We start from the raw sequence: 11,872 nt of genomic DNA on the forward strand, positions 1-11,872 counted from the left end.
AGAGAGAGAGAGAGAGAGAGTGTTGGTACATTATAGTCAAACATCATAATGGAATAAAAGACTTGTGAGGGTATACAAGCACAAATCATCCAATTAGTCCTTATCCTATCTTCATCCCATTCCCTCACCCTCCCTTGCTCCCATGCTTGATTTGGTGATTAACTTTGATATATTTGTTTACTTACATCATGTGTTATAAAGAGATTCCATCTTCCGCCATCTCTTCCCCTCTGATTGGTCACCCTAATTGCTCCTCCATGGGGCCCTTTCTTCAACTAGATCTCCTCCTATTACCCATTTCTTCCTAGTTTTTACATATTACGGAAAGCATCTGATTTTTTATTTTCTGTGATATTTCTCTGTGTATGCCACATTGCGCATCCTGAACCCACTCCTGAAGGCCCCGGAGCCAGCCTGGCCATCTGGCAGACTCTGATCCCAGCCTCCCTGGCTCCAGAACGGGCCTTGCCTCATGGCAGGCCCCAATCCTGTCCTCGCTGGCCTGGTACTGGCCTCATCACTTGGCAGGCTCCGATCCAGGCCCCTGAGGCCCCATCACCAGTCTTGCCTCATAGCAGGCTGCAATCCTGGCCTCACTGGCCCCGGCACTGGCCTAACCCCTCAGCAGGCTCCAATCCTGGCCTCTCTTGCCTGGGCACCGGCTTAACCCTCGGCAGACTCCAATCCCGGCTTCAGAGGCCCCAGCACTGGCCTTCCCTCATGGCAGGCTTTGATCCTGGCCTTCCTGGCCCCGGCACTGGTCTAACCCCTTGGCAGGCTCCAATTCTGGCCTTGCTGGCCCCAGCAGAGGACTCACCCCTCATCAGGCTCTGATCCCAGCCTCGAAGGCCCCTGCACCGGCCTTGCCTTATGGCAGGTTCTGATCCCAGCTTCGCTGGCCCTGGCACCAACCTCACCCCTCGGCAGGCTCCTGTCCCGGCCTAGGAGGCCCCAGGACCAGCCTTGCCTCATGGCAGTCTCCTATCCCAGCCTTGCTGGCCCACCACTGGTCTAACCCCTCTGCAGGCTCTGATCCTGGCCTTGGAGGCCCAAGCATTGGCCTTGCTTCATGGCAGGCTCTGATCCCAGCCTCACTGGCAATGGCATCAGCCTCACTTCTCAGCAGGCTCCAATCCCGGCCTTGAATGGAGGCCTCAGCACCGGCCTTTCCTCACGGCAGGCTCCAATCCCAGCCTCCTTGGCTCTGACACCGGCCTAGTCACCTGGCAAGCTCCTATCCTGGCCTCAGAGTCCCCAGCACTGGCCTTGCTGTGCATTGGGCTCTTGTCTCTGTCACTATGAGCAGGTCGTCTAAAGATGTTCCCTTTTTTCTTTCTATCTTTTTTTTTTTCTTTTGGAGGTTCCTAGAAACCCTTCTATTTCCAGGCTACACTCTGGAAGACCTATCTCTTTTTTTGTATTTTTTTTAATATATATTTTTATTTGGAAACAGAGTCTCTTAAGCCAGCGAGACTGGCCTCAAACCAGCACGATTGATCTTCCTGTCTCTACTTCCCAAGCACAGGGATTTCAAGCGTGCAACACCATGACCGGCGTTCTTCTATTTTTTTTTTTTTTATATGAGAAAACAGTACATGTCTTTTGCAAAAGCTGGGACCCCAAATACCTAGTGGCAATAAATTTTGTCTTCACTCCAAAGGCAGGAGTCCATAGCTTCTCTTTGGAAAGCAGGCTCTGCTGTTCCATGTGCACCTTGGCCTCCCACTCTGCGCAGAGGAGAGCAGAGGCCATGAGGGCTGATGATTCCCAGAACATGCAACATGTAGGCCCATTTCAGATATGCAGGGCTCCCTCTGATACCCTCCAAACCCTTTTGCAACTTAGCATGTTGTCCAGACTTCTTGAGCATGTGTGGCAGGTGCAGTCAATCTACTTTTGGGAAGATTTCCTCAGAAGCTCAAGGTGGACTGGACTGGATCTGTCTGCCCCTCCAAATTCTACCTTTGGAGCAAATTCTACAGAAGATGAAGGTAGGTTGAATCAGGTCTCTGCCTCTCCAAAATAATAGCCTCCACCTCTGTCGCCAGCACTAGTGCCCGCGCCTCTGCACTACCCCACCGCCACTCCTCTGGTGCCTCCTGCCAGTCCGCCAGCACCACCTTCCTCCTGATTCTCTGCTGAGCTCCTTCCTTATATGATTTCGTGTCCAGAATTCTTAAGCATGTGCGGCAGGAGGCAGTCCTCCCTCGTGGGTTTTTTTTTTCCTTTTTTCTAAAAGTTCCAAGTGAATTGGACAGAGTTTGTCTGCATCTCCTGAGTCTTGGCTGCCACTACCACCATCTTAGCCCCTCTCCAATATTTTTTTTTAATAAGAGAAGACAGTATGTGTGCTTTGAAGGGGTTGTGCGATTGAGCACTCAGCAGCAATGAATTTTATCTCCCTTCCAAGAGTGGAGGCCACAGCCTCACTGTATAGAGCAGGGTCTGCTATTCAGGGTACACCACAGCCCCCGGCACAGCAAGTTGGAGCATGGCGGCTGGCTATGCTGAGGTCCCAGGACACGCAGATTGGCTCCCACCTGGCACAGCATGGCTCTCTCCACCATGCATGGCTCAGTTTTCTTACAAGGTGTGTTGTTAAGAGTCCCCACATTGTGGCTGAAGTTATCTTTTCTCTAATCCCTTCTCGGGTGTTCTTCCAGAAATCACTTTTCTTGTGTGGCAAGGGCCTCCATGTCATCTTGATTCTAATTCCTCCATTATCCCGCTCTCTCTCCTGTATTCTAGATCAGAAGTCGCAGCTGGAAGTGTCTCCTTAAGTTGTCCCAATCCAATATTTAACCAAAATCTAGTGTCCAGGGCTTCCCCGAGGAATGCTTGTCCTGGTCAGTGGTCGCAATTGCCACTGCGACTGCGGCCGCCACCATCTTCCTCTCCTCTCCCAGTCATCTTTCCCTGTCCTACTCGTCCTCTTTTTTCATGACATCAGTTTTCTTTTCTATATTTTCTCTAGCTTCCACACATCAGATAAAACTTGTGGCCCTTGATTTCCTGAGTCGGGCAGAGCCTAGGTAGCATGATGTTTTTAGTTCCATTCATTTTCCTGCAAATGACATAATCTTTTCTTTATGTTAAAGTAAAGCTCCATTGTGTGTATATACCACATTTTCTTGATTTATTCATTTGATGATAGACACCAAGACTGTTTTCATAACATGGCTATTGTGAATTGTGCTGCTATCAACATGAGTATGCATGTGCTACTCTTGTATACTTATTTCAGTTATATGGAAGGATCCTGAGAAGTGGTATAATATGCATGTGTATCTATGTTCATAGCTGCACAATTCACCATAGCCAAACTGTGGAACCAGCCAAGATGTCCATCAACAGATGAATGGATTACAAAACTGTGGGATATGTACACAATGGAATTTTACTCAGCCATAAAAAAATACAATTGTGGTATTTTCATGGAAATGGATGGATCTTGAGGACATTATGCTAAGTGAGATTGGTCACTCACAAAATGTAAGGAATTGGATGCTTTCCCTAATATGTGAAAGCTAGGGTGAATGGGGTCATAGGAGGAACTCCAGGTGAAAAAAGAGATCCTATAGAAGAGCAAATAAGACAACCTAACTGTGGGGATGGGAGATGGGGAGAGGGAAACGCTTTAAAGTACATGATATACTTATTCATATTGAAGTCAACTACTAAACCAAGTATGGGAGGGAGGAATGGGGAAGGAGTGAGGTGGGGACTGGGCAGGGGCTGGCTGGGTAACAAAAAAAAAATTATAAAAAATAAAACAAAAATAAAAATATAGAATTTTAAAGGGGAAAAATAGAAATGTTATAACTGGTTCATATGGTGGTTCCATTCCTAGTCTTAAGGAACCTCCATACTGATCTCCATATGGTCATACCAATTTACAGTCCCACCATCAAGGTATAAGCATTTCTTTCTGCCCATATCTTCACCAGTATTTATTTATTATTGCCTGTATTTTTATGATTGACATTCTAACAGGAGTTAGATGGAATCTCAGTGTACTTTGATTTTCAATTCCCTAATTGATAATGATGCTGAATATTTTAAATACATATTTGTTGGCTCTGTGTATTTCTTTTATGAAAAGTGTCTCTTCACTTCAGTTACCCATTTTTGACTGTGTTGTTTGATATACTGGGGTTAAGGATTTGGAGTTATTTATGTATTCTATATATATTAATCTTCACTAAAGGAGTGGCTGGGAAAAGGTATTCTTTCATTTTGCATGCTTTACATTGTTAATCATATAGTTTTCTGTGCAGAAACTTTTTTAATAAACCACCCCACTTATTAATTCTCAGTTTTATTCCCTGAGTTTTAGGAGTCTTATTGAGAAAATCTCTCTTCCAACATCCATAGGATGGAGAGTTGTTCCTGTGATTTCTTCTAGTAATTGCAAAGTTTTGGTCTAATTTCTAGGTCTTTAATCCACCCTGAGTTGATTCTTGTGTAGGATGGGAGATATGGGGTCTCATTTTATTCTTCCACATGTAGACATCCAGTTTTCATAGCACCATTTGTTGCAGGGTGTATCCAGTGTATATAGTTGGCACCTTTGTAAAAATTCAGCTGGCTACAGTTGTATAAATTGCCTCTGTATGTCTATCTGTTGGCAATATCATGTTGTTTTTGTAACAATAGCTCTTTAGTGTAATTTGGAGTTGGGTATTGTGAGGCCTCCTGCATGGTTCCTATTACTCAGAATTGCTTTTCCTAATCTGGGTCTTTTGTTCTTCCATCTGAAATGTAGGATCACATTTTCTCGTTCTGTGAAGAATGACATTGGTATTTTGATAGGGATTGCATTGAATGTAGAGATAGTTCTTGATATATTGACAATATTTATTTTTACTATTTAGTAACATGGGAGGACTTTCCATCTTCGGATGTATTCTTCAATTTCTTTCTTCATTGTTTTATAATTCTTATTATAGAAGCCTTTTAACTCTGTGGTGAAATATATTTCTAAGTATATTTTTAAGGCTATTGTAAGTGGAATTATTATCTGGATTTTTTCAGTGAATTAATTAATGATTTATAGAAAGGCTATTGATTTTTTCAAGTTGGGTTTGTATGTAGCTACTTTACTGAAAGTATTTATCAGCTCTTGAAGTCTTTTGGTTGAATTTTGGGAGGAGGAGTCTTCTAAGTAGAGAATCATTTCATTTGCAAACAGATACAATTATCACTTTTTCATTTCCTGTTTGAATCTATTTTATTTATTTTGCCTAAATACTAAAATTTTAAGTATTTCATTGACTAGGAGTGGTAGGAGTGGACATTCCTGTCCTGTCCCGATTTTAAAATTTCTCTATAATGCACATATATTTTTAAAATCTTTTAATATTTGGTATTTATTTTTTAAGTTCTGATAACTTTCTGTGGATTATGCACTTATCTATTTTTACATCTGACTTTGTTTTCTTTATTTCCCCTGGTACTTCTATGAATATTTGATGGGAAAGCTGTTTCTATCTTTCACTTTTATTAACTACTTTTTAGTATTTTTATGATTTTATACCTTCCTAATGCTGTCTAAATAAGGTCATGGATCTGATGTTTTTGTTCACTAATTTGTGACTCAATTAATTCAGCTAATTATCTATCTTTTGATTATTAAATATATATTATTTTATATGTAATAAATTTATTTTCATCTTATTTACAACTGTTTGCTTTTTATCAATGTCACCAATACATCCTACCCTATTTTTTTAAGATAGTGAATATACTCCTTGCTTCCCCCCACACACACTAAGTGTCCAGGTTGACCACGCTACATTCGCACTTATGCGCATATTCAAATGTAGCTCCTTCATTAATCAACCTCAGCCTTATTCTTCCCCTACCCTTCCTTTGTAGTTTTGCTAAGGTTTCCCCTCTCGGCTGTCATTAGGGTTAAGAGAGAAGATGGAGATGTTTAGAAGCTGCTATATCAAAGAGCCTCTCCTCTGCTCCTGACTCAGCCTTGTCGGTACCTTGTGAATAGAAAAGTACTTAGCATAATTTCTACAATCCAAGTGCCTGGCTTGAAATTCAGTCCTTGCCACATACTCTCTGAGCTATCTCGGATGGTTTTCTGAACTTCTCTATAACCCTGTGTTTTTGTTTGTTTAGTTTTGTTTTAAATGAGATAATTGCTGCTATTAGGATTGGTGTAATATTTCAATTAGGCGTGTACATAAAGTGATTATAATAGAACTTAACACAGATCGTGGAATAGTAAACATTGGCTATCATTATTTTTACCATGTTCGGCATTTGTGTATGTTCAATGAGTGTCATTAATTATTGCATGCTAAGTTGCATTTATCCAGGGAGCCCTCACTGAGTCTGTGCACAGGCTATTCCATCGATTTCCCCAGCACTTCAAATCTCCAGGAGTACTCACACGCTTCCTGCGATGATCTTTGTCTCCTGCCATTCTGGAAATGTGAAAAATCTCCCTTCAAGACAGTTCAAGTAAGAATATGAGAACATATTTTAGTGAAATGAATTAAAAAAGAAACTACTTAAAACCTGTAGTATCTTCTATCCACTGACTCCATGCACTACGTTTTCACTTGGGAAACAATAGAGAAACTGAAATTGTCTTCTGTTTTGCCTTTCCCAGGTTATAAAGAAGATTTACACTCATTATAGCACTTAATTTGTATGCTTCTTTACAAAAGGCAAGAACAACTTACTGAATCTATTTTGGGGGGAGAGTACTAAAGATTAAACCCAGGGGCAGTCTACCTCCGTGCTGCACCCCAACCCTATGTTTTTATTTTTTATTTTGAGACAAAATTTCACAAGTGGAGGGCCTCACTAAGTAGCTGAGGCTGGCCATAAACCTGCAATCCTCCTGTCTCAGCCTCCCAAGTCTTGGGAGCACGTGCCACCATGCCCAGCCCACTGAACCTATTTTTGCCCAGCCCACTGAACCTATTTTTAAGAGGAAATAAATTCTCAGATTGGAGGAGAAATAAATTTAGACAGCTTCAGTGTGGCAGACAGATGTGTGATGTCAACCCAGAAGTACTGTGACCCATCACCCCTGCTCTGCTGTCTCAGAGGAATCTAAAGAAAGTGGCTAGAAACCTGGAGCTCCTCGAGGAGAAAGCACGAGTGGATCAGTGTGAGCAGAAGTATGGGAGCTAATGTCTGGATCTTACTCCATCATAACAGGGTCAGGCTGTTCCTGGACATTTCTAAAAAAGAACTGTGCCAGTGCTATGGAATCTGTTAAAGAGCAAAGTTTAGTTGAGCAAGTCAGGTTTAGCTAAAGGTTTTTTACCTTTAATGGGGTATGGTTAACACCAGTCAAGAAGGAGGATAGAATTGGCCATCACAATGGGTATCTGCTTTGGAAGTCCATGCTCATAGTTTAAGTTCTGATTAACATCTAAAGAGGTGTGTCTTGTTTTGAGTCACACGGGCAGTGAGATTTCTAATAATTTCTTGTAGTCTGGGAGATCTGATGCCTAAGTGTATACTAGGTCAGGTAACGTCTTAGTATACACCTCGGCAGGTACACCATTCTGTTATCATAGTATCAGTTAACCTGCCAGGATTATTACATCGTTGACATTAGAGTGCGCTGTGTGTTTACTAGAGAAGTAAGATGCATATGCATTCTGAAAAATTAAGCTAGTAAGCATCAGTATGTACTGAATACTAAATCTGTGCCCAGTCCTATTCAAGACATTATAGAGGAAGCCAAAACAGACAGACACATGCAGGTATTAGCAAATATGCATATGCTAAGTGTGTTTTTTAATGTGTATGTACATGTAAAAAAAGAAGTCAAAGAAGTCATATCTCTTAATTCCTTCATTACCTGGAAACGATTTGCCATATGCGGTCATCAGTGATGGTTTGCAGAATAAAGAAGGCACAAATCAGTCTGGGCAGATAACTGTAGCCGATTCAGGCTTTCTGGAAGAGACATGATTTGAGATATTAGATGTATTCGTGAGGAAAAAGTCCGACATCTTAAATGAGGTGCAGAAATAAAAACAAAAAGAGAGTTTAGGGAAGAGGGAGATAAAATATTTGGGCAGCTTATTCATTATCAGGATATAGATGTCATATAAAGCATTATTAAATTTGTTATAGTCACATAATAACTTCTGAGAATCTGTCAGCTATACTTACTTACTCCTCTTGATTTTGGCATAAGTGACTAATCCCATTCATGTTGACAAAATATTGTCATTTATTCTTCGTACGTGAAAACAAATTCTTTTTTTCCTAGGAAGGTATATACACCACTGGGAAATTTTACTTTCTTTCCGTCCCCTGCATTTCTTATTATGTAAGTTAAATGAGCTATTTTGGGAAACACTGAAATAAACTAATATATACAACAACCAGGGACACTCTAAATTTGGGGTTATAAAAGGAATTGCCATGTATGTGAGGGCATGGTGTTTCTGGGGGTCCCTGGGAGAGGAGAAAGTAGAAAACAAGACGTTCGCTACTCTCTTGACCCAAAAAACCCCAGAAAATCATCCAAATCAAGAGGTTCAAATCTACGTGTTCATTTTAAGATCACCTGTGAAACTGCCCAGGCCATCAAGGGTATGCATATCCGAAAAGCCACCATGTATCTGAGAGATGTCACTTTAAAGAAGCAGGGTGTGCCATTCCGGCGTTACCACGGTGGAGTTGGTAGGTGTGCCCAGGCCAAACAGTGGGGTTGGACACAAGGTCGGTGGCCCAAAAAGAGTACAGAATTTCTGCTGCACATGCTTAAAAATGCAGAAAGCAATGCTGAACTTAAGGGCTTAGATGTTGATTCTCTGGTCATCGAACACATCCAGGTGAACAAAGCCCCTAAGATGCGTCGCCGAACGTATAGAGCTCATAGTAGAATTAACCCGTACATGAGCTCCCCCTGCCACATTGAGAAGATCCTCACTGAGAAGGAGCAAATTGTTCCTAAACCAGAAGAGGAGGTTGCACAGAAGAAGAAGATATCGCAGAAGAAACTGAAGAAAGAACAACTAATGGCACGGGAAGAAATTCAGCATAAAATAAATGCAAATAAAAGTTAAAAAAAGAAAAAGAAAACTTGGTGTTTTATGGAGGGGCATCAGTTAGGATGAGCACCTGGACCATATGGTTCTGAGATATTCTAGCTAAAGTAATTTGAGTTTACCTGATCTTGAAGAGCAGAACAGAAAGTGTCTGTGACTTGGGTCAATCAGGGATCTTCTTCAATTCTCTCAGGGACGTTTTTGTTCCACAAAACCTGAGATAGCTTGTTGATGGGAGTTGACTGCAGGAGCTCAGGCGCCCTTCAAGTTCATGGTGAAGGAGAAGTCTGAGAAGAAGCAACAGGCTTTTGGTTTGGTGGCTCCAGCATTGCTGATCTATGCATTCTTATCACTTTTCAAATTCAAGAGAGCTTTGTATAAGCATCCTTGGAAACTGATGTGTAATCAAACCATCATGAATAAAATGCTGTTTTATTTAGTTACTATTAGGTAAACATTGTGAAAATTGTAGTTGCTTTCTTTTTTTTTTTTTTTTTTTTTTGGTGGTACTGGGGTTCCTGGAAGCCCTTCTACCTCTGAGCTACACTCCCAGACCTATTTTTTTTTTATATTTTTGAGACAGGGTCTCTTAAACCAGCGCTGCTGGCTACGAACCCGCGCGATCCTCCTGTCTCCGCCTCCCAAGCACGGGGATTACAAGCTTGCGCCACCACGCCCGGCTTCATTTGGATTTTTAAAGATGCCACATAAAGCCTATTCTCAAAGCCCAACATGTTCCTAAAATTGCCCTATTTCAATACTTTATCTTAGCACTGAATATTGGGGCACAAATTTTCTGTGGCTAAATTAGATAATCTCATCCTGAGGGATTGTGCAAGGAGTTAGGAGTTAGGTGAAGCTGTGGAGGTGGAGAGGGGTCTTAAGAATTGTTCAGGGAGAGGAAGAACTTTAAGGTGGAGGAGAAGGTGGTGTTGGCTCAGGGGCTCCCATAAACATTCCAACCAGAGCTCTTTTGTTAATTTAAATATTTTTACTTTGGGGGATTCTTATTTATTTATTTATTTATTTATTTATTATTTGCTGGGAATTGAGCCCAGAAACATTTTGTCTCTAAGCTATACCCTCAGTCCTTTATATGTTTTTATTTTGAAACAGAGTATTGCTAGGTTGCATAGAGTCTCACGGACTTGTGGAGGTTGGTCTCAAACCTTTAATTCTCCTGTCTCAGCCTCTTGAGCATGGACACTCCAAGTGTACACCATAGAATCTGGCTTTTGGGGGGAATTACTTCAAAATAATAAATGTACCTGAGATCAAGAACAGATACGAAGCTAGTGCCATTATGGAACCATGAGTTGACTTCAGACATTGGTAAGTCTGTGACTCAGTGGATCTGATATCAAGTTTAGCGATTTTATTTTACTTGGTACTCTGCTGGCTTGGTTTGTTAACAATAAGGGTCTGTGCATAGAAGGTGTGTTGACTCAGTCTACAAAGATGATCTGAAGAGAAGGATGAAGGGAAGCTGTAGGTGACTTTGAAAACTTGGGATGCATCTTGCTGAGGGGAGATGAGCACAGCAAGCAAAGATGGAGGGGCAGATGCATCTTTAATTTAGAGTTTCATGGTAAGAGCCTCCCTTTGCAGTTTACATTGAGAATCTACCCTGTCTGCTCCCCCCACCCCCACCCCTCGAGTCCTGAATAAGATTGGCTCAGAGCCTGAAAGCTATGCAGTTTTTCTTGTTCTGGCAACCTAGGAAGAGAAGGTATTTTGCAACTTAGCTCAGTTGTTTCTTAATGTTTGGAAAGAAATATGTCTTCTTGTAGATTTTTTTAAAAGTTGAACAGAAACATACTTTCTCGATGTACAGAAATGCCTATTCCATATTCATACTAGATTTGCATTTTGAGTCCAAGAACAATACAACGATTTTGTTCCCTGATAATTCGTGAGCTCGGAAATTAACGTGAGACACACTCCCGATGGGATTCCAAAGGAAAATTGGATTTGCAATAACTAGGGGAAGCACAATAAAACCTTCAACATGGGAAGAAAAGATGCATGCTCCCTATTTACCTTTATTGTATATCCTGGGGAATAATCTTCTTTGACATCTGTAAACTACCCTTCATGCCACAGTCCTGCAGGTCTTCCTCATCCAAGAGCAGCTATCAGAATGTCTCTTCTCTACTCAGTGACAAGTTTTAATCCCAAGGTGGGAGGCCAAGGTTTTTAAATGGAAGGGAACAGTATGATATGCTTAAAGCTAAAACTGAAAAGAAAAAAAATACATCCCTTAGGATAAGCAACTCTGGTGCTTGGGAGTTCTTTGCATGTAAACTGCTAGCCTGCGTGGCTGGCTGGGAGGCTCCACCTTGCCATGCATCTGCACACAGGGAAATTATGAAGTCGGCCCTTTGGTAATTGTGAGCCTTTGGGAGAAGTCCCATAAGAACCTGATTTAAGGTAAACTTCATTGTGGATGTTAGGAGACCATCCAACTGTGGTTTATGAGGAGCAAGAGTTTCTTAAAATCACAACCCCCTCTTTCAACATGAAATCATACATGGTAACTGTTTCCAGCAAGTCTCTTTTGGAAGCAGCTTCCAAAGTGATTAATACAAATGACAACAGCCATTATCCTGGCTTATTCCTGGTATCACACTGTCCTGAGAAGCTACAGTTATGTAAATTAAGAGACTATTGCCTAATATTACTATTAATAAATTACATGCTAGAGCAGCAGTGGCAGGAGCTCACCAAGTTGATGTAACAGAATATATAAGTATGCAGATGATTCAAAGGCTACAGAAACCAGTCTCCTTTTTAAGTCATTTGTCATAAAAGATGTCCAATTATAATTTTCCTTT

The 11,872-nt window shown here is 41.4% G+C and overlaps 1 pseudogene across 1 annotated transcript; it reads left to right on the top strand.

The window, feature by feature from the left end:
• The first annotated feature begins 8,423 nt into the window (after positions 1-8,423).
• On the top strand, positions 8,424-9,034 carry LOC308273920 (large ribosomal subunit protein uL22-like; annotated as a pseudogene). Its single transcript has one exon. The product of its transcript is annotated as a large ribosomal subunit protein uL22-like (transcript).
• Positions 9,035-11,872: the final 2,838 nt, after the last annotated feature.

This window comes from Muscardinus avellanarius, assembly GCF_963383645.1.
Source record: "Muscardinus avellanarius genome assembly, chromosome: 15".
Lineage (NCBI taxonomy): Eukaryota > Metazoa > Chordata > Mammalia > Rodentia > Gliridae > Muscardinus > Muscardinus avellanarius.